We start from the raw sequence: 20,014 nt of genomic DNA, 5'->3' as shown, positions 1-20,014 counted from the left end.
TGGCGCCCTGTCCCGGTCCGCAGAGCGGGTACCGAAGCTTGGGGTCAGGGTGAATATGAGGAGTCAGAAGGAACTTAAAGCCGAACCGTGAGGCAGTAAACTGTGGAGGTGCTGGAGGGAGAGGCCCGGAGTCCGCCGGAGGTGAGGGTCGATGAGGAAATTGGGGCTGAAGGGCGGCCGGTAGGCAGCTGGGCGCGGTCTCCGAGATGGCTTTCGCCTCGGCTTCGGGCTGAAGTATAGTGCGAACTTGGGTTGGGATTTGTGGGTATATTTAAACTCCTTAAAGCCTGTTGCTTTAACTTTGTATTATCCTTTTCTTTTGCTATGCTTATTTTGGCGAATTTTTATAGTCTGATATTTGACGTCTTTAATCTGATGCTTCTATATCCTAGGTGTAAAACCATACTGGGGTTACAATTAAAAAATGATGGACTGTATAGACTTTTAGCTTAACAGGTGGCCTTAGGGACGTTATTTGCAGTCAGGTCTTGATTTTTTGCTTTTTCTTTGCGGCGGAGGGGGATTGAGACAGGGTCTTGCTGTGCAACCCAAGCTGGCCCCAAATTTGTGATAATCCTCCCCAGTGTTGGGATTACCGACATGCACCACCGTGCCCGCAGGTCTTGCTTTTTCAGAAGTAATTGTGACCTATTATTTCCAATCTTCGTTAAATAACACCAAATTCAGTCTTTGCCTAAAACATCATAACAAACTCAGTGAATTTAGGCTTTAAACTGCCTCATTTCCAAGAATATTTTTGTAGATAAGTGGTTAAATTTAAATTTTTATTTTATTTTAACTTTTTTGGTGCCGGGGATTGATCTCAGGTGTCACTGAGCTAATCCCTGGCCCTAAAACTTTATTTTCTGAGGCAGGGTCTCACCATGTAGTTCAGGTTGTTCTTGAACTCACTGTGTAACTGGGGCTGACCTTGAGCTCAAGGCGAAAGTGCTGGGATTACAGGTGTCTGCCACCATACCCAGACTAAGCTTTATTTTATACTAGTACCTTTGAAAACACTTGATTAGCTAGCTAAGTGTGGTGGTGCATGCCTGTAATGCCAAGACTGAGGAAGCTGAGGCAGGAAGAGTGCTGGGAGTTTGAGGCCATTCTAGAATTTATAGGGAGACGCTGTGTCAGAAAAACCCAATATCCCCACCACCACCAAAAATCCCCACCTGATTAACGTTCAAGTGTAAACTGTGCATGGTGACGCATCCCTGGGATGCTGAGGCAGGAAAATTGCATGTTGAAGCCCAACCTGGGCCCATTAATGACTTTTCAAGACCCTGTCTCAATACAAAAAAACTAAAAGGGGGCTGGTGATGTAGTTAAGTTCAAAGGTTCTGGGTTCATTCCCTAACACCTCAAATACATAAATTAACAAGAAGTAAAATTGAAATGTGTCATTAACAAAACCCTGTTGCTTTTGAAGACATTTACTGAATTTCTGCTTAGTATTAAAATTCTAAAATACTGAGAGGAGACACCGAAATTTTTTGGATTTTAGAAGTGAAAGTTGCCTTTTCTCTTTAGCCAGCATCTAGATTTAAGTCAGAAAGTGGTAGTTGCTAGCAGCTGGGTATGGTGTCTGCACACCTGTAATCCCAGCACTCTAGAGCCTGAGGCAGGAGGATCACTAGTTTGAGGCCAGTCTAGGCTACACAATAAGACCTGCTTAAAAACAAATAGACAAACCCCAACAACAGCAAACAAAAGCAGAAAAGTGGTAGCTGCTTATTTTTACTTTCCTGTTTAAAGGATTGACTTAATCCTAACTGTGATACTTGGGTGAGATTTATGGAGTACAACTTAGATCATAAAGAGACATTATGAGGTCACCCTCTTCCACTTCTCTTTACCTCAGCTTTGGAATATTCTCGCTACTTGGTCTCTGCTTTGTACCGGTGACTGACTGCAGGGTGGCCTCCTGACAGAGTTGAAGCAGACCTGGAGTGCCACGTAGTAGTTTGTCGCGTCTGGGTACCACACGTTATTAAACATCGAGTTAGTTTCCGTTGCTTGGAGCCGATTTTTTCTTTAATTTTAGTTACTTTCATTTTTAGTCATGCCTACCACTGTGGTTGCTGTTTGAGAAAAGGCCAGTTGGAAGAGGGTCATGAGGAGTGGCACCTTAGTAAGACCAGCAGAGGACTGGGAGTTAGAGATATGGTGTGTGCTTAGCTCTGTAACAGCTTCCCTGTGAGTCTCAGTGAGTCACAGCTTCCCTTTGGTCCCATCGGCCTTGCTAGAGCGTCTGTTTACAGTCACTTCCAAGACAAGATACCTTTTGAGCTTGTATTGAGTAGCTAGTGCACAGTATACATGGAAGTGCTTCATACACTTGATCTGAGCTGAAAGGCCGAAAAGCGATTGGTTCCATGCTTTTTAGTCAGTTGAACTTTTTGTTTAGTGTTTGGTTTTATTCTGGTTTTACTTTTTCCTTCTAATTGTGACTCACTAGTAACAATTTTGATATAGATGTTTTGATCCATACTTAGTAAAATTTGTTGGTGCTGGGATTTAGCTCAGTGGCATCACACCTGCCTCACAAATGCAAGGTCCTTAGTCCCTGGTACAAAAAAAAAAAGGCAAAATTTGTTTGGAATGCCAACCTGAAATGGATGCTCTTATCAATGCACTCATTACATTAATGTAGTACTTTAATGACGGCTTTTACAATAAAATCTTATTGCCGGTCATGGTGGTACACACCTGTAATCCCAGCACTCTGGAGGCTGAGGCAGGAGGATCACTGTGAGTTAGAGACCAGCCTGAGGTACGTAGTGAGTTCCAGGTCAGTCTCAACTACATAGTCTCAAAAAAACCAAAAAAAAAGAAAAAAAAAAAAAAGATACAATAAAATCTTTTTAACAAGATTGCTAATTGGGAGTTGACCATACTTCACACATGGTCCAGACATAAAGCTTATCCTTGGATACTTATGAAAAGTGCTGTATGCAAATTGTTTAACTTTTAAAAGTAAGTAACATCAAAGTAGTAGTTTATATGAAATGACCTATGTGCTGATGCCTCATTCAGCTTTAACAGGTCCTCAAGCACCTTTCTTAAGAATACTTCCTCAGTCAACATAGTGTAAATCTCAGTAAAAATAAACAAGGACTGGAATACAGGCCCTATTTTACATCACCCATATATATTTTTAAAAAGCTGAGGGAAAATTGACATTTACTTTTAAAAATAGGATATGTATATATTTGTCCAACCAGTCACAGAATCAAATGGGGGAACACTTGAAATTTAGATAAAATCGCCAGGCGTGGTGGTGCATGCCTGTAATCCTAGCACTCGGGAGGCTGAGGCAGGAGGATTGCTGTGAGTTCAAGACCAGCCTGGACTGCATAGTGAGTTCCAGGTCAGTCTCAACTACATAGTGAGACTCTGTCTCAAAAAAAAAAAAAAAAACTTAGATAAAATCATTTTAGGACAGAATTGTTCTCTTTTTGTGATGCTGAGGATCAAACCCAGGGCCTCCCATACTAGATAACTACTGAACTACACTCTGCCCCTCATACAGGCTTTTATTGTAAGGTAATGTATTACATTGAATAATAGTAATGTATTGAATTGGTAACCGAAACTGTATAAAACATGAATATGGCTGTGTAACAAGCTACAACCTCAAAACTTAATAGCTTAAAAAATAAGTATATTATTTACCTCAAATTAGGTGGTTTTTCTGCTTCACTTGGTGTGGTGGCTAGGGTGCCCGTGTGGCTGGAATTAACTCACTGAGTGCCTGTCTTCACATGGCTGACTCCCAGCTGAGAGTTCAGCTAGGACCTTGTCTTAGTTTTCTCATTGCTGAGACAAAATACCTGATGCTCAGAGTTAAAGGGAGAAAGGTTTAGTTAGCTCACTGTACAGTTTTCAGTGCATAATCAGCTGGCTCCAAGGCCTGATGGCAGAGGGGCATTATAGAAGAGAAACATTTCATTGTGGGCAGAAGGTAGCAAAGCAACAAGGGACAAAACAAACCTCTTTTTGTCCTTATATTGTGTCCAGGCTACCGGGATTAGGGTGGTGCCAAACCAATCAGTGGACTGGTTTAGTAATCACCCACCCTTAATCCTAGCACCCTGTATCCTAGCATTGCACCATGAATCAGTCATACTCTAGATCCAGCCACCTCTGAGAAAGGCCCACCTATGACCGCATGAGGCTTTGGAGGACATCAAGACCATCCATAATAGGCCTTCACTGCTATGTACCAGCCTCTCTCTTGCTGCTTGAGTTTCCTTAAATCATGGTGGCTGGGTTCTAAGGAGTGTTATTCCAGGAAACAGGAAATAGAAATTGTCAAACCACTTAAGTCCTAGATTTAAAAGTTCAAGAATGTATATTGGCCAAATCTGGTAAAGGCCATCTGAGTCAGAGGGATAGGTGTATGTATGGGAAATAATCTCTACTTGTTCATGGCAAGAGTGGCAAGCAACAGGGAGGAGGGAGTTGTGGGGGCTACGTTTTGAGCCTGTACCACAGATGCTATTCTATTGGATGTTGAGGCTAGAAATAAGAAAGATCAGCTGAGTTTGCGGATAGTGACACTAGGAATTCTTCAGAGGTGTCTTTTTTAGGTCTCAAGGAATTTGTGTGGTCTACATGACTTGCCTTGATGTCATTGTAGTCGTAAGCTGGGTCAATTAATATGACTCAGTAACTTTCTTCACTTACTTGAGAAACAGATATCTAAAAGCAAATTACACTTTAAAATGAATAACTTGCAAAGTTCCTTTTTTTGAGACAGAGTCTCACTGTGTAGTTGAGACTGACCTGGAATTCACCATGTAGCCCAGGCTGGTCTCGAACTCACAGCGATCCTCCTGCCTCAGCCTCCCGAGTGCTGGGATTACAGGTGTGCACCAACATGCCCAACTTCAAAGTTTCTTTTTGGCTACTCTTCTGTAGGCATTAAGATATGAAATTATAAGTAAGTAAGTTACAATTCTTTGTGCTAATTTTCTAGATTTGTGTTTGTAAAAGCTGCTCTTAATAGGTGTGTGTGTGTGTGTGAGTGTGTGTGATGGGGTTTTGCTATATTGCCCTTGAATTTCGGAGCTCAAATAATCCTGCTTCAGCTTCCCAAGTAGTTGGGATTTCAGGTACACATCAACATGCCCAGCTCAAAATAAATTATTGAAAGGGAATTAATATGGGGGAAATTTTTATTTTGAATTGTTGTTCGGAATTTTTTATTGCTGAGTTAGGAAATGAACTTTTAAAAAAGACTACTTACCTGAGTTCAATCCCAGGTACCAAAACCAAAACAAAAGAACAACAACAACAAAAAAATATATATAGAGAGAGAGACTACTTGTTCTACATTATTTGTTTGTGGTTTAAATCCTGAAAGGAAGCAGATAAATTATATTAAAGTGAAACAGGTTATTATATAAGATCTTGATCAAGTATAAGTAAAATTATGGTAAATGGCATAATAGAATGAGTATGAAGAAGAAAAAAATCTTTGTGGTATTAAAATACTTTAGACTGTCCTTCCTTTAGAATCTACTTCCTTGTTATATTTCAATACGTGTGTATGATGAGAAGCAATGGATTGGTAAAACAGAAAACATTTACCCAGATCTACAGGCCTGGCTGGGCATGACAGAGTACATTTATCACCCGCTGCTTGAGAGAGTAAGGCAGTACGCTGACTTTGAGAGCAGCCTGGGCTGTGTATTGCTTTCAGACCACAGCACTATAGCAAGACCCTGTCTCAAAAATAAATAAATAAAAATAACAGATTAGTTAATATGAAGAAATTAAAGCTCTTATGTTTAATTCCCAGAACCAAATAGATGTCTTCTTCTCTGCTTAGTAAATTAATCTGAGCACCCTAAAATTGGCAGTGCAGGAGCAAGCAATCTATGAGGAAGGTCCACGGGTATCTTAAGTTTCAGCAAGTATTCCTCAGTATCCAGCTATACTGGGATCTGTGGTTAGTTAGACCAAGCTGAGGCATATTCCCTTTGGTTTCCAAAGCCTGATTGATATTTTATAGGGGACTCCAATAAAAATAGATGAGTTTTGAACTAGGAGTATGGTATCTTTGTTCCCTGAGATTTTACCATTCTTTCTGGATTGTGTTAATATGTGGTCAGGGTGGGGTGGGTAAGTTTGAGAGCGAAAGCCCCATGGTTTGGAGAATTGCTTCTCACTTAGGTGAACCTTTTAACTTGGAATTTCCTTTTGGAGCCGTGACCCTCTCTGTGGTTCGACTCCCCTCTTAGGGTGTACAGTGCTTGCCAAAATTTTCTACTCAGAGGCTTACAACCTGGCTTGACATGGTGTCAGTAACAGGATAACACAGCAGAAGTGGAAGAAGTTTTTTGTTAATATAATCAGATAAGACTAGCTAACAACTTTTGTTTATTTATTTGTTTTTCCTCAGTACAGGGGATTGGAAGGCAGCTATGTTCACCACTCTACCACCAATGTGGTACTAGGGGATGAGCCCAGGGCCTTTACCCTGAGTTATGTTCCCAGCTCTTTTTAATTTTTTTTTTCCTTGTGAAAAGGTTCTGCTAAGTTGCCCAGGCTGAGTTCAAACTTGCAGTCGTGCTTCACCCTCCTAGAGTTCTGGGATTACAGGTGTGTACCATCTCACCCAGTTTATTATTTTCTTTTATTGTACTGGGGATTGAACCCTGGGTCTCATGCTTGTTATGTCACTGAGCTAACCTCTGTAGTCCCTATTTTATTATTATTATGTGCTGTTCTAAATACACTGTTCTAAGTTTTCACATACATTATTTTATTTAATTCTCTCAATAATCCCATGAGGTAGATTCAGTACTATTATTTCTCTCATTTTTCATATAAGGAAACTAATTCCAGAGAGGTTAAGTAGCTTGCTCAGTCACTCTGCCAGCAAGGAGCCTGAGCTCAATCCCAGGCCATCTGACTCGAGAGCTCTCAGTACTTTGTACTTCATCTTCAAAGAACAGGTAAACAAGTCATATATGTTGTCGTATTTCCTTGTAGTCAGATGGTGGCCAGAGTGGAAGGGTTGCAGTCGAGATTTACATACAGATTTTCCCATCTTTTGAAGTAGAGATGAAATACTGTGATTTTATGGTGTTACGGTATCAATGTATCAGTTAACTATTGCTATTTAATAAAGAACTGCAGTTATACTGTAGATATATGCACACTCATATTTATAGCAGCACAGTTTGTAATAGCTAAATCTTGGAAACAGCCCAGATGCCCATCAACTGAGGAGTGGGTAAAGATGTGTGTGTTTTCTTTTTTTGGTACTGTGGATCAAACTCAGGACTTTGTGCTTGCAAGGGAGGCACAGTGCCACTGAGCTAAATCCCCGGCCCGAAGGTGTGGTTTATTATATAACAGAGTAATACTCTTCCATAAAGAAGGATGAGCTTGAGACATTTCTAACTAAATGGATGGGCCTTGAGACCATATTCTTAAGTGAAATAAATCAGACACACATGTTTAAGTACTGCAAACTAAATGGGGGCCTTGAGACCATATTCTTAAGTGAAATAAATCAGACACACATGTTTAAGTACTGCATTGTTTCTCTAGTGTGAGAAACCAAAAGTGGAAATAAGGACTAAAATGTATAATAGATTTTGGAAAAATGAAAGAAAATGTTAAAATGGGAAGGGGAACCAGGGAAGGGGGACGGAGAAAGGAAGGAGGGGGACAAGAAAAATAAAAAATAGAAGGAAAAATGGAAACTAAGCTTTTGTACATAGAAGAAGGGGCTTGCGGGGGTGGGATAAAAGAGACGGGATGTACCATGTACAGGTGCAGATTCCCTATGAGACAAGTGTTCGCATTATGTATGCCTGAAATGCACCAATAAATGTTTTTGTTTGTTTGTTTTGGTACTGGGAATCGAACCTGGGACTTCGTGCTTGTTAAGCAGCCGGCAGAACCACTGATCTAAATCCCCGGCCCCACCAATAAATGTTTTGCTATAAAAAAATAATGAACTGCAAAATATGTTAAGTATATAATGGTAGAATTATACACTCATGAATTTGTGGTCATTCTGGGTAGAGTTAAGTCTCTCACTTAGGAACACTGGAGTTATAAACTTAAGGATGGACCTTACATTTGCCTTTTCTATGTTTTGAATTGTCTATTTGTATCAAAGATATGTAAGAGCACTTTGTTCAGTGTAGGAATGAGTCTGATTTAGGAACATTCTCCTGGAAGGGAGCTTGTTCATAAGTCAGGGACTGTATTGGAAAATCTAGATGGTACTGTTGTACATATGATTGTGGGTTTCGAATTAAAGAGGCAGTGACTTCTCAGGGAAACTCTTCTCTTAGCCACAGCAGAGGCACAGGAGAGCAAGACCCATTGAGCCACTGAATGAATTACGTCACTAATTTTCTTTTCATTTAGCAAAGCAAATCACATGATCAAGCCCAAAGTCAAACAGGAGAGTAATTTGTACAGTAATCTGTTACAGTAACAATGTGTTATAAAAGTCCAGTGCAAAATTGATTTTTTTTTTTTTTTTTTTGTACTGGGGATCGAACTCAGTACCTCACACTTGCCAGGCAGGCCCTGTGCCACTGAGCTCTGTCCCTGGCCCCACATTGATTTTTAGAATATTTATAAGATGCTTACTCTGACAGTTAGGCATGCTTTCTGCTCCCCATTCTTCCCACTATCCCAACTAGTACTTTCTCATTTTGATTGTTGGTTGGATAGTCTCTGAATCACAATGTAATATAGAAGATATCTTTGTATTATGTTTTATGGGAAAAAAAGCACAAAGGAAATTATGATGGTTTGAGAAATTCAGCACTGTTGCAGTGCTATTATTTGACTTTGTGAGGGCTAACATGGATGTCATTTCAATGATGTGTAACAGTTTCACTGTAATGGTATTTGTATCAAGGTCATAGGTTTAAAGTTTTTCTGTACCTAGATTCGAGGTTACAAAGATCCGATGCTTTTGGGGGGGTACTGGGAATTGAACTGGGGACCTTGCTTTTGTGAGGCAAGTGGCCGAACCACTGAGCCAAATACCCGGCCCATGGTATTCTTTTTTTTTTTTTGAGACCAAGACTCACTGTGTAGTTCAGTCTGGTCTCAAACTCTTTATTTTATTATTTTATTTTTGAGATAGGATCTCACTATGTAGTTCAGGCTGCCTGGATCGCTCAGTGATCTTAGCCTCCCAACTGCTGGCATTACAGGTGTGTTTCACCATGCACACTTGTTTTTGTCTTTGTTTTTTGTTTTTTGTTTTTTTGAGACAGGGTCTTGCCCTGGAACTCTCTAAGTAACCCATCCTGGCCTTGACATCATGATTCTCCTATCTCAGCATCCGGGATGTGGATGATGTTTCCCCCTTTTCTCACATTTATTCCTTTCCCTTCCTTCCTTTCCCCTACTGCTCCCACTTCCCCTTCCCCTTCGGGTCTTTTCTTCCTATTTTACATGATCTATTATACATTTTTTTTTTGGTACCGGGGTTCAAACTCGGGTCCTTGAGCTTGCCAGACAGGTGGTGGAACCACTGAGCTAAATCTCCAGCCCCTCTGTTACACATTTTTATTCTTATTTACACTTTGTTTCTCACACCAGGGAAACTATTCAGTGTTTACACATGTGTTTATTTCACTTAAAAGTATGGCCTCAGTTTGCATCCAGTTAGCTATAAATGTCTCTAATTTTTCAGTATTTATGGCTGAGTAGTGCTTCATTTTATTAAAAAAAAAAAACCAAAAAACACATCTTTATCCATTCTCCAGTTGTTGGGCAATTGGGCTGTTTCCAAGTTTTAGCTATTATAAACTGTGCTGCTATAAACATGGGTTTGCATATATCACTGTGGTATGATTCTTTTAATTCTTTTGGGAAGATACCCGGCAGGGGAATAGCTGAGTCAAATGGGACTTCCAGTCCTAGTTGTTTGAGGAATCTCCACATTGATTTGCACAGTGGTTGCACCAGTGTACACTCCCATGAACAATGGAGAAGGGTTCTTTTACCCCAGAGTCCTGCCTGCATTTGTTATTAATTGATTTCTTAATAGCAGCCATCTTTCTGGGGTGCGGTAGAATCTCAGCGTTTTCATTTGCATCTTTTGAATGACCTATGATGCTGAACATTTTTTAATATGTTTATTTGCTGTTTCTACTTCTTTGAGAAATGTCTGTTCGGATAAATGTTTTTATAGTATGGATGCATACATCCTTGCATTCAGCAAGTACAGTGGTGCTTTGGTTCACAAACTTAATTTGTTTTACGATTTTGGAAAAGATGGCCGTGTTTATGTTTGTGTGGGAAAATGGCTGGGGCCACGCTTTCTACCCAATGTTGAGTTTGCAAACAAAAACAAAATTTTGTGAAACTCTTCTGTTTGTAAACCAAATTGTTTGCAAGCAGAAACATTTTTGAAAAGAGGTACCATTGTATACTAAAATGTGCTTATTTGTAAATTGTTGGATTATGGGTGATATTCCAAAATATTTAGTGGTCTTATACTAGTAAACACATACAAAAAACATTTCTTAGGTGATTTTTTTATTTCTTTAGTTGTTGTTGTTTTTTTTCCCATCAGTGGTGACTGAATGCAGGGAGTTTTGAGCTGTATCCCCACCCTTCTATTTTATGTTGAGATAGGGTCTCACAAAGTTGCACAAGCTGGCCTTGAACTTGGGGATCCTCCTGTGTAGTCAGCCCAGCTGTGTACCTGCCCAGCTTTTAAAAAAAATTCTTTAATGTTTTCCATCTTCTTTTTTGATGAATATTATATTTAATCAGAAAAACTAAAATTTAGTGTATAGGTTCTATGTGTTCGTAGAACAAATACTGAAAGTGAAGACCCTCACTTGATCCCCAGCTGCATTCTAGAATCTGTACTGGTCAGTGGGCTCACAGTGGTTGATTGAACAGATTCCTCACTCTGACCTCTAATCTTGTGTCTTTATTATTATTATTTTTGCTTGTTTTTTTGAGACCAAGATTATTTTTTGTTTTTGTTTTTTTAACTCAGTATGTCCTTGAACTCCCTATGTAGCCCAAGCTGGCCTTGAACTTGAGGCAGTCCTCCTGCCTCACTCAGCCTCTTGTATGCTGGGATTACCAGCGTGTTCTGTCACACCTGGTGGTCTTACCTCTTATAAATAAAAGTCTCTTTTTTTCCCCCTCAGTTCATTTTAAATTCTAAATTGCCAATTATGAATGAGGTGTTCATTGCCATTTTATGCTGTATATAAAGTATGCATATGTCTATCCATAGTTTTCATTGGAAACTTAAGACTATAAGGTGATACTACGTTGTAATGGATCACTGCATTTGCCTATTATATAAACTCAGCAATAAGCTCTAGAGAAAAAAAATCAGTGGCTTGATAAACTGAAAGTGAGGTCATGAATGATAGTTGGCATGCAATGTGATTTGGTTTTTAAAATGTGAGCATAAATTGAGTGCAAAACATTGTATTTCGTGGGAGTTGGGTCATGAGTTTTCTCTAGAATTCATAATCTAATGTAAGATGTTTAGATATCTCTTAAGGCACACTTTGGTAGTGCTAAAATAAATGCACAAAGTGTAATAGAAGATAAGAGAAGGGAAATTGTTGTTGTTGTTATTATTTTGAGACCTGTATGTAGCCCAGGCTGGCCTTGAACTGGCTGTGATCCTCCTGCTTCAGCCTCCCCAGCGGGGAAATTAGTTTTAACTGGAGAGTTCTTTGGAAGTTTTAAGCTTTGTTTTAGATCTTGAAGAATAGATTTTGACAGACTCATGTCTGAGTGAGTATTTCAAAAAGATGGAGTGATTTTTTTTCCCGAGATTGGCAGGCACAGGGTGAGTTTTACGGGTGGTGAGTAGACAGACAAGTATGCCTTCAACATGGGTATGTAGCAGACAAGAAGAAGATACATTGAGGGATTGGGGAGTTCAGGCTGAATACAAGTTTGATTAGATCTTTACTTGAGTATTGTGGTGGATTTTGTGTATGTATGTCTTTGTAAACCTTTTTTTTTAATTGAAGTAAAATACATATACACAGGGCCGGGCGTGGTGGTGCACGCCTGTAATCCCAGCTCTTGGGAAGCTGAGGCTGGAGGATTGCTGGGAGTTCAAGACCAGCCTGGGCTACGTAGTGAGTTCCAGGTCAGTCTCAACTACATTTGGCTCAGTGGTTCTGCCGCCTGCCTCGCAAGCACAGGGACCCGAGTTTGATCCCCGGTACCAAAAAACAAAACAAAAAATAAAAAAAAACAAACAAATACACATAAGAATATAGCTTAGTGAGTTTGTATGCACTGCATGCATCTATGTAACAATCACCTAGATTAGAAATAAAGTATTATAAGCACTCCAGAAGTTTCCTTCATGCCCCACTTTAACATCTCCCTCCTCCAAAGGACACCACTATCTTGACCTCTATTACCTGTACATTAGTTTAACTTTTATTGGTATTTAACCTCATATAAATGGGATCGTTCTATTATGTTTTCTTTAGCGTCAGGCTTTTTTTTTTTTTTTTTTTTTTTTTTTTTCAATTGTGTGAAGATTGTATGTAAGAATATTTTTGTATGTAAGAAGATTCAGGTTTTCTATGCTCATTCTTATGATGGGTAGTATTCCATCATGAGAAAAAACATTCTGTAAACTAGTTTATTTATTTGGTACTGGGGAGTGAGCCTAGGGCCTTGTACATGCTCCTCTCTAAACTACACCTCCAGCCCTGGTCATTCTGGACTTGATGTACCTTTGGATATTTCTGGATGTTGGTTACTTTAAATTGTTATGAATAATGTACATGTTTTTTCTTGGACATAGTACATTTTTCTGTTGCATGTATACTTTATGTAGGTGTGGAATTGCTGCCTTATAGCTAGCACTGGAGAATGTTTAGCTTGGTAGATACTATGGAACTTCCATTTTCTTTAGCAGCAGGAGTCCCAGTTGCTGCACATTCTTGCTACACTTTATACTTTTTTCATTGTAGCAATTGTAGTGGGTGAATGGCACTATTGTACTATTTTGCATTTTGCTCGCAACTACTACAGCCTAGCACCTTTGGTTCAGTGGCTGTTTAGACATATTTTGCGGTCTTAAGTCCTGGCCATTGTTTTTTATTTATTTGCCTTTTTTTAAAAATAGATTTGTTCTGTTTTTTATTTCTGCAGCATACAAATTCTTTGTCAGATACATAGTGTTTTTTGTAGGAATGCATGTTTTGTTTTCAGACTTTCATTTAACAGGTTAATAAAATATTGCAAAAGAATTTGTACTACCTACACAGATTTACAAAGCTAACAAGCTTTTTTTTTCCTACACACCAATATGTAAAAAAGAGTGATCCCTGGATCACTACCCGGGCACATGCTCATAATCCTAGCACTCAGGGAGGGAGGCTGAAGCAGGAGGGTTGCAAGAGCTTTTCTCAAAATTAAAAAACAAGTAGGGTTTGGGATGTAGCTCAGTGTGAAGGCCCTGGATTTAGGACCTAGTATTGTACCCCCTACCACCCAGAAAAAGAAATGAGAGAAAAGAATGACCACAGTCATTCTAACAAGAAAGAGGACTTTAATGCCGAGTGAAACACCTATTTTGATCCTGTGAAACAATGTCTCTACGCCAGTCCCCAGGTGAGCTGACTGAAGGGGCTGGACTTGCCTCCTCCCAGGGTCCTTGGTGTGGAAGGGGTGGTGGAAGAGGTTGTGTGTGTGACCTGCCCGCAGGTGGCAGCCCAGCCTGTGGCTGCAGGCTCCAGAGGGGAGCATAGCAGGAGCCAAGGACTGTGAGCAGCAGGCCCCAGCAGACAACTGGACACGGCCGCTGACCCCAATTCAGCTCAGTGAGACCCACTTCAGACTGAACCAGACCTCAGAATGTCATACAGAATTATGTTGTTTTAAGCTGGTAAATGCGTGGTAACCTGTTACAGCAGCCACAGAAAGCTAATGCCGTCTTTCCCGGATTAAGATGGTTACTTACCTTCATTGGTGTATGCCCAGACCTGGATGGCTTGGGGTATATGTGTGTACGTGAGTGTGTGTACCAAATTTTAAAAAAAAGTGAAGTACAGGTGTAAGATTTTTCCTGAAGCATTTGAGAGTAAGTTGTTTTGTTACCACCACCAAAGACTTTAAAGTGTACTTTCTACAAATATGGGCATTTTACATTACTGTACTATAACCACATATTTGGAAATTCTCATTGATAAAGTACAGATGTAAGCTTAGTCCTCAGACCCCATTCAGACTTTGCCAGTTTATATGTTCCTAATATGTGTTGTCTATGTCTGACACTGTCTCTCCTCCCTGTACTTGGGCATGGAACCCAGAGGCGCTCTGCCACTGAGCTACATTCTGAGTCCTCATTTTTTGAGGCAAGATCTCACTGTTGCCCAGGCTGCCTCAAATTTGAAAACTTCCTGCCTCAGCCTCCTGAGTAGCTGGGATTACAGACAGGTGTGTGCCACTGTGCCTGGTTTCCATTAATGTTCTTTATAACAAAAGGGCCCAATCCAGAATCACATATGGCATGCATGCGTCTTGTTTCTCTGCTTTGTCATGTGGAAACAGTTGTTAGCCTTTCTTTGACTTTCATGACCACAAGACTTTCGAAGTTGATAGGCTGGTTATTTTGTCAATTGGTCCTTCAGTTTACATTTATCTGTTAATGTTTACATGCAAGTTACGTGTTTTAGGCAGAAATACCCCGAAAGTGTTAGGGTACTTATTTCCTTTACTTATGCCTTCTATCAGGTAACACATGATTATTTTTCTCAACATTTCGTTTAAAGTGTCATCTTTCAGTTTATTTTGTAATTAATATCTTCCTCTGTGTAATTGTACACATTTGTTGGGATTAGTATGTTGTGAAATCATGTAACTATCCTGTTCATGAGATTTCCAGTCTTGTACCGGGTTTATTCCTATTTTTTGATGGGTTATAATCTAATGCTATCATTATTTTGATACTAAAATTGTTTCATATGTGGCCAGTGGGAATGCTTTCAAACTGCTTCCTGTTTTTTGTTTGTTCTCAATGTGTTCCCATCCTTCATTGAGCATTTTCTTCTTTTCTGTAAGATACTCCAGGCTCATCTTGTACTTTTTTTTTGCTGCATCCCTAAAATCAGTGATTTCTCCCAGGAGCCCTGGTTCTTCTTCGTAGAAGATGACTTGGAAAAGTCCACATGTGGGTATTAGGTGTGCTCGTTGCTGTTGGGATGTAGGATACTAGACTTTCCCAGGTCCTTTCACTGGAGAGAGATGGGGAATATGTGTATGTAAGCGTGCGTTTAAATACATAAACACATTAAAAAATACATACATGCATAAATATCTTTACATTGCTGTTTTTTGTTTTGTTGTGTGTTTGTTTTGTTTTGTTTTTTTGGTTTTTTTTTTTTTGAGACACAGTCTCACAATGTAGTTCATACTGCCCTGGAACTAACTATGAAGCCCAGGCTGGTCTTGAATTCACATCAGTCCTCCTGTGTCAGCCTCCTGAGTGCTGGGATTACAGGCATGCGCCACCAATTTTTTTTTTTGAGACAGGGTCTCACAATGTAGTTCATACTGCCCTGGAACTAACTATGAAGCCCAGGCTGGTCTTGAATTCACATCAGTCCTCCTGTGTCAGCCTCCTGAGTGCTGGGATTACAGGCATGCGCCACCATGCCTGGCTACATTGCTGTTTCACGTTGTCTACATATTTAAACTCATGGTTAGTGCTAAAGTCTCCAGTTTCAGTCCACTGGTGCAGGAGTCTTCAGTGATCTCCATAATTGTACCACTCTTTTCTGACAGTAGCTTTGCTCTGATTATTGTCAGCGTATTTTCTTAGCTGTTCATCCCGTGTGTGTGACCCTTCCTCTTGTGCCTGCTGTTTCTCTCCCCACTGTCCTCAAGCATCCTCTGCGTGCAGACCCTCCTCAATTCTCCCTCTGGCCCCTCCCTGCTCTAGGTTGCCCTGCAGGCTGCCTGCTGTGGTGCTTCGTGGACATCTTCCATCTCCCTGCCAGACCTGCAGGGTTCTGATATCCTCTGCTGATGCCTGCTGGTCTTATCTTCCCACCCCTTTCAGAGGTCTTTTCTGCTTGGCCCTGATTAAACCAAAAAAAATTTTTTGTTAAAATGTAGTTTGGCATTTTAATTTTTTTCTTTACGGTTATCACTTAATAGCATTTTCTATTTTAAGAATTTTCTTAGTTGAGAGTGGTGGCACATGCTTGTAAGCCTAGCACTCTGGGAGGCTGAAGCAGGAGAGTTGTTGTGAGTTTGAGGTCAGACTGGACAACTTAGTGAGACTCTGTCTCAAAAACCAAAAATAAACACACCAACAAACAAAAATGAAAATAAAGAGGACTGGGAATGTAGCCCAGTGCAGAGGCCCAGTGCCACCCCTATACAAAAATTTTCTTATAGTAGAAATACATAAAACATAAATTTTGATATCTTAATAATTTTTAAATGTACAGTTCAGTAATACTCGGCATATTTACATTGTTAACCAGTTTCTCCAAATTTTTATTGTGCAAAATGTTTTGTTTTGGTACCGGGGATCGAACTTGGGTCCTTGCACTTGCAAGGCAGGCCACAGAACCGCAGAGCTAAATCCCTGGCCCGCAAAATGGTTATTAAACAACTTCTCCCCATCTCTCGTCCCAGCTAATGGCACCACTGTTGTTTCTATGAATTTGACTACTTTTGATACTTTTACATAAGTGGAATTAAGCAGCATTTTCTTTTGGGACAAGTTTATTTCACTAAGCATTATCTTCTCCAGGCTTATTTATTGTTACAGCACCTTACCTTAGGTTAAGTAATAGTCCAGTGTATGTGAATATCATATATTTATTTTGGCTTTTTGAGACAGGGTCTCACTATATAGTTCAGGCTGACTTTGTAATCAGTGCAGTTCTCTTACTTTAGCCTCCTGAGTGCTGGGAACACAGGCATGTGCCAGCACATCTTGTATTTGTTGATTTTTGGTGCTGGGGATTGGTGCTGGGGCTTGATGCCAGGGATCTGTGCGTGCTGAACACAGACACTATACCACTGAACTACATCCTCTCACCCCTTGCACTGTTTGTTTGTTTGGTACCAGGTTTGAACTCAGGCCCTTGCGCTTGTGAGGCACGTGGCGGAACCACTGAGCTAAATCCCCGGCCTTGTACTGGTTTATTTATCATTCACCTTTAAGTGTAGACTGAGGGCTGTTTCTAACTTTTGGCTTTTATGAATAATGTTACTATGAATATAATGTTATAAATATCTCTTAAAGACTGTAGGCTTTATTGTTTACATTTAGATCTGCAATCTGTTGGATTAATTTTTGTGTATGATGTGTAGATCAGAATTCTTTTTTTCTTCCCACCATTTTATTTTTGTTTTTTGTTTGTTTGTTTTTGTTTTTGTTTTTTTGGTACTGGGGGGTCACACTTGGGTCCTTGTACTTGCAAAGCAGGCGGCAGAACCACTGAGCTAAATCCATGGCCCATCCCCACCTTTTTATATCTGACTGATCAGCAGTATTTGTTTTGGGTTCTTTTGAGAGAAAGTCTCACTACATAGTTCAGGCTTGCCTTGAATTCACTATGGAGCCCAGGCTGGCCTCGAACTGGTGGCCATCCTCCCACCTCAACCTCCCAGTGCTGGGGTTACAGTTGTGAGCCACCATGCTCAGCTGTGATTTTGAATCATTTGCTTATTCAGGAAAATAATTTGAGACAAACAAAAACAAAAAAGAATGAGGAATGATACATATGGTATTTGGACCTGTTGTTTTTCAGTGTGTCTTTAAAATGTAGGTGCAGTATAAAATTCCTACAATCAGATCAGTGGAAACTTTGATTTAAATATATTATAGATTATAATATGAAAGCCTGACAAGATACTCATTTTTTTTTTCCCAAAGAAGCTTCTTTAAATGGTTCTGTTAAGTGTAGGAATGTTCTGATGATTATCTTTTTAATTAAAATGAGAAATCTTTGTTTAAAGTAGCATTCTTTTTTTACTGCCTGTTACAATCTCTGTAACAATCATTTCTTAAGTCTGAACATTTTATTTCCAGGAATCCATTTATATAAAACTATGTTTAGACTTAATTAAGGAATGATTCTTACAGAGCTTGTAAATAGCCAGGAAAAAAGGGACCGAAAATAAAACTGACATTCACATTTAACAAAATGATTTTTATAAGGTATGTAAGAAGCTATAAAAATACAATAAAGCCCTTTTTATAAGAGTTCATATTTTTTGATCCTTGTTTTCAGAGGTATTTAAGAAAAGTATCAAAGCTCTGCAAAGTGACATCTGTTTTTGTTGAATGGACTAATGATGTCTTGTTTATAACTGACGGTGTTCTACCTGTCTTATTAGTATGCCTTCTTTGAAATACCTTGTAATCAGTTTAGGTTACGTTAGAATGTAAATTTAACTTTGTGCTATAGTGAAAACAAGACCTAGTTCTTCACTTCTGCTTTCTGAAGTCATAGGATATTGTTTTAAATTTCTTGAATCTCTCCAAGACTGTTTTCCTCATCTGGAAAGCAGAGATAATACCAACTTGTTTATCAGAGAGAAATTGTAAAGCGCTGTGAGCATCTAAGGTTATGTTTCTCTTAAAGATGGACTTGGTTTAACAACTTCTTTGAATTAGCAAACTTCTCTGGTGTGTGTTCTCTGTCAAATATTTATGTAAATTCTTTTTGTAATGATACTTGTCACTGTTACTGTTCTGTTTCCTGGTGTAAGTATAAGTGATTGACATAGTATTGGTTTGGTGGATCTCACACAGGAGTTGGCACCAGCAGACCTGGTTTCAAGTCCTTTCTTCACTGTCTGCTTACCCCTCTGACCTTGGGTGGTGATGGTGATAATATAACTAATAATGGCAGCACATACAGTTCAGTGTGTATTCTAAGGGATTCTAGGCATTATGTATGTTAACTCTTTTGATTGTCTCACTTTATTAGGTATGTAGTATTGCAATCTGGATTTGTAAGTGTGGGAAATGAGGTACAGAGAGGGTAAGTCACTTTCTTGTGAAGACTCTTCACTGTAAATGGTGCAACTGGTATTCATTCCACCATTGCTCGTGCTGAACCCAAACTTTTGATCTTTCTGCCTCAGCCTCCCAAGTCACAAGAATTATAGGCATGCAACTCTGGAACCAGTTTTTCTTTTTTCTTTCTTTTTCTTTTTTTTTTGAGGCAGGGTCTCACTGTGTGGTTGAGACTGACCTGGAACTCACTACGTAGCCCAGGCTGGTCTCAAACTCAGCAATCCTCCTGCCTCAGACTCCCAAGTGCTGGGATTACAGGCATGTGCCACCATGCCTGGCTTCTCAGTTTTTCTTTTCTTTTTTAAATTTAAAAAATTTTTATTTTTTCGTGGTGTAAATGTTGAAAACAGGCACTAACTACATCTACAACCTGCAATTTTTTTTTCCTTGAGACGAGAGTTTTGCTATGTAATTCAGGCTGGCCTCAAACTCACTATGTAGCACAGGCTGGCCTGGAACTTGAGGTGATCTTCATGCCTCAGCCTCCTAAGTGCTGGGATTAGAGGTATGTGCCCTCATGCCTGGACCACAGCCTTTAATTTTTAAATTTAGTTTAATTTTTAAAACTTTGAGACAGAGTCTCACATTGCCTAGGCTGGCCTCAAACTTGCAATCCTCCTGCCTCACCTTCCCAAGCAGTAGGGGGGTGGAGTGGGGGGTGGGGGTAGTTACAGATATGTACCATCACACCCAGCAATTCTCCCCTCCCCTCTCCTTCCCCTCCTCTCTCCCCTTCCCCTCCCCTCTATTCCCCCTTTTGAGGTCCTAGAGATTGAACCCAGGACTCACACATGCTAGCCAGGTATTCCTCCAGTGCGCTACATACATCCCTAGCCTTTTTTATTTTGAGATACGGTCTAAGTTGCCCAAACTGCCCTTGAATTTTCAATCCTCCTTCCTCAACCTGCTGAGTAACTGTGACTGTAGGTGTGCCACCATTCCATATAGTTTTTCTTTACATAC

The 20,014-nt window shown here is 39.8% G+C and overlaps 1 protein-coding gene across 5 annotated transcripts in view; it reads left to right on the top strand.

Moving 5' to 3' along the window:
• Window positions 1-6: 6 nt before the first annotated feature.
• Window positions 7-20,014, top strand: part of Btrc (beta-transducin repeat containing E3 ubiquitin protein ligase) — a 184,102-nt gene continuing 164,094 nt past the window's right edge. For all 5 annotated transcript variants that reach the window (XR_004516321.1, XM_010626387.3, XM_033761463.1 and 2 more), the window contains exon 1: window positions 7-141. The gene's annotated coding sequence lies outside the window, so the exon portion shown is untranslated. The remainder of the gene's footprint in view (window positions 142-20,014) is intronic.

Source organism: Fukomys damarensis, unplaced genomic scaffold, assembly GCF_012274545.1.
Source record: "Fukomys damarensis isolate Sample0158 unplaced genomic scaffold, DMR_v1.0_HiC HiC_scaffold_8, whole genome shotgun sequence".
Taxonomy (NCBI): domain Eukaryota; kingdom Metazoa; phylum Chordata; class Mammalia; order Rodentia; family Bathyergidae; genus Fukomys; species Fukomys damarensis.
This window is presented reverse-complemented; position numbering and strand designations above follow the sequence as displayed.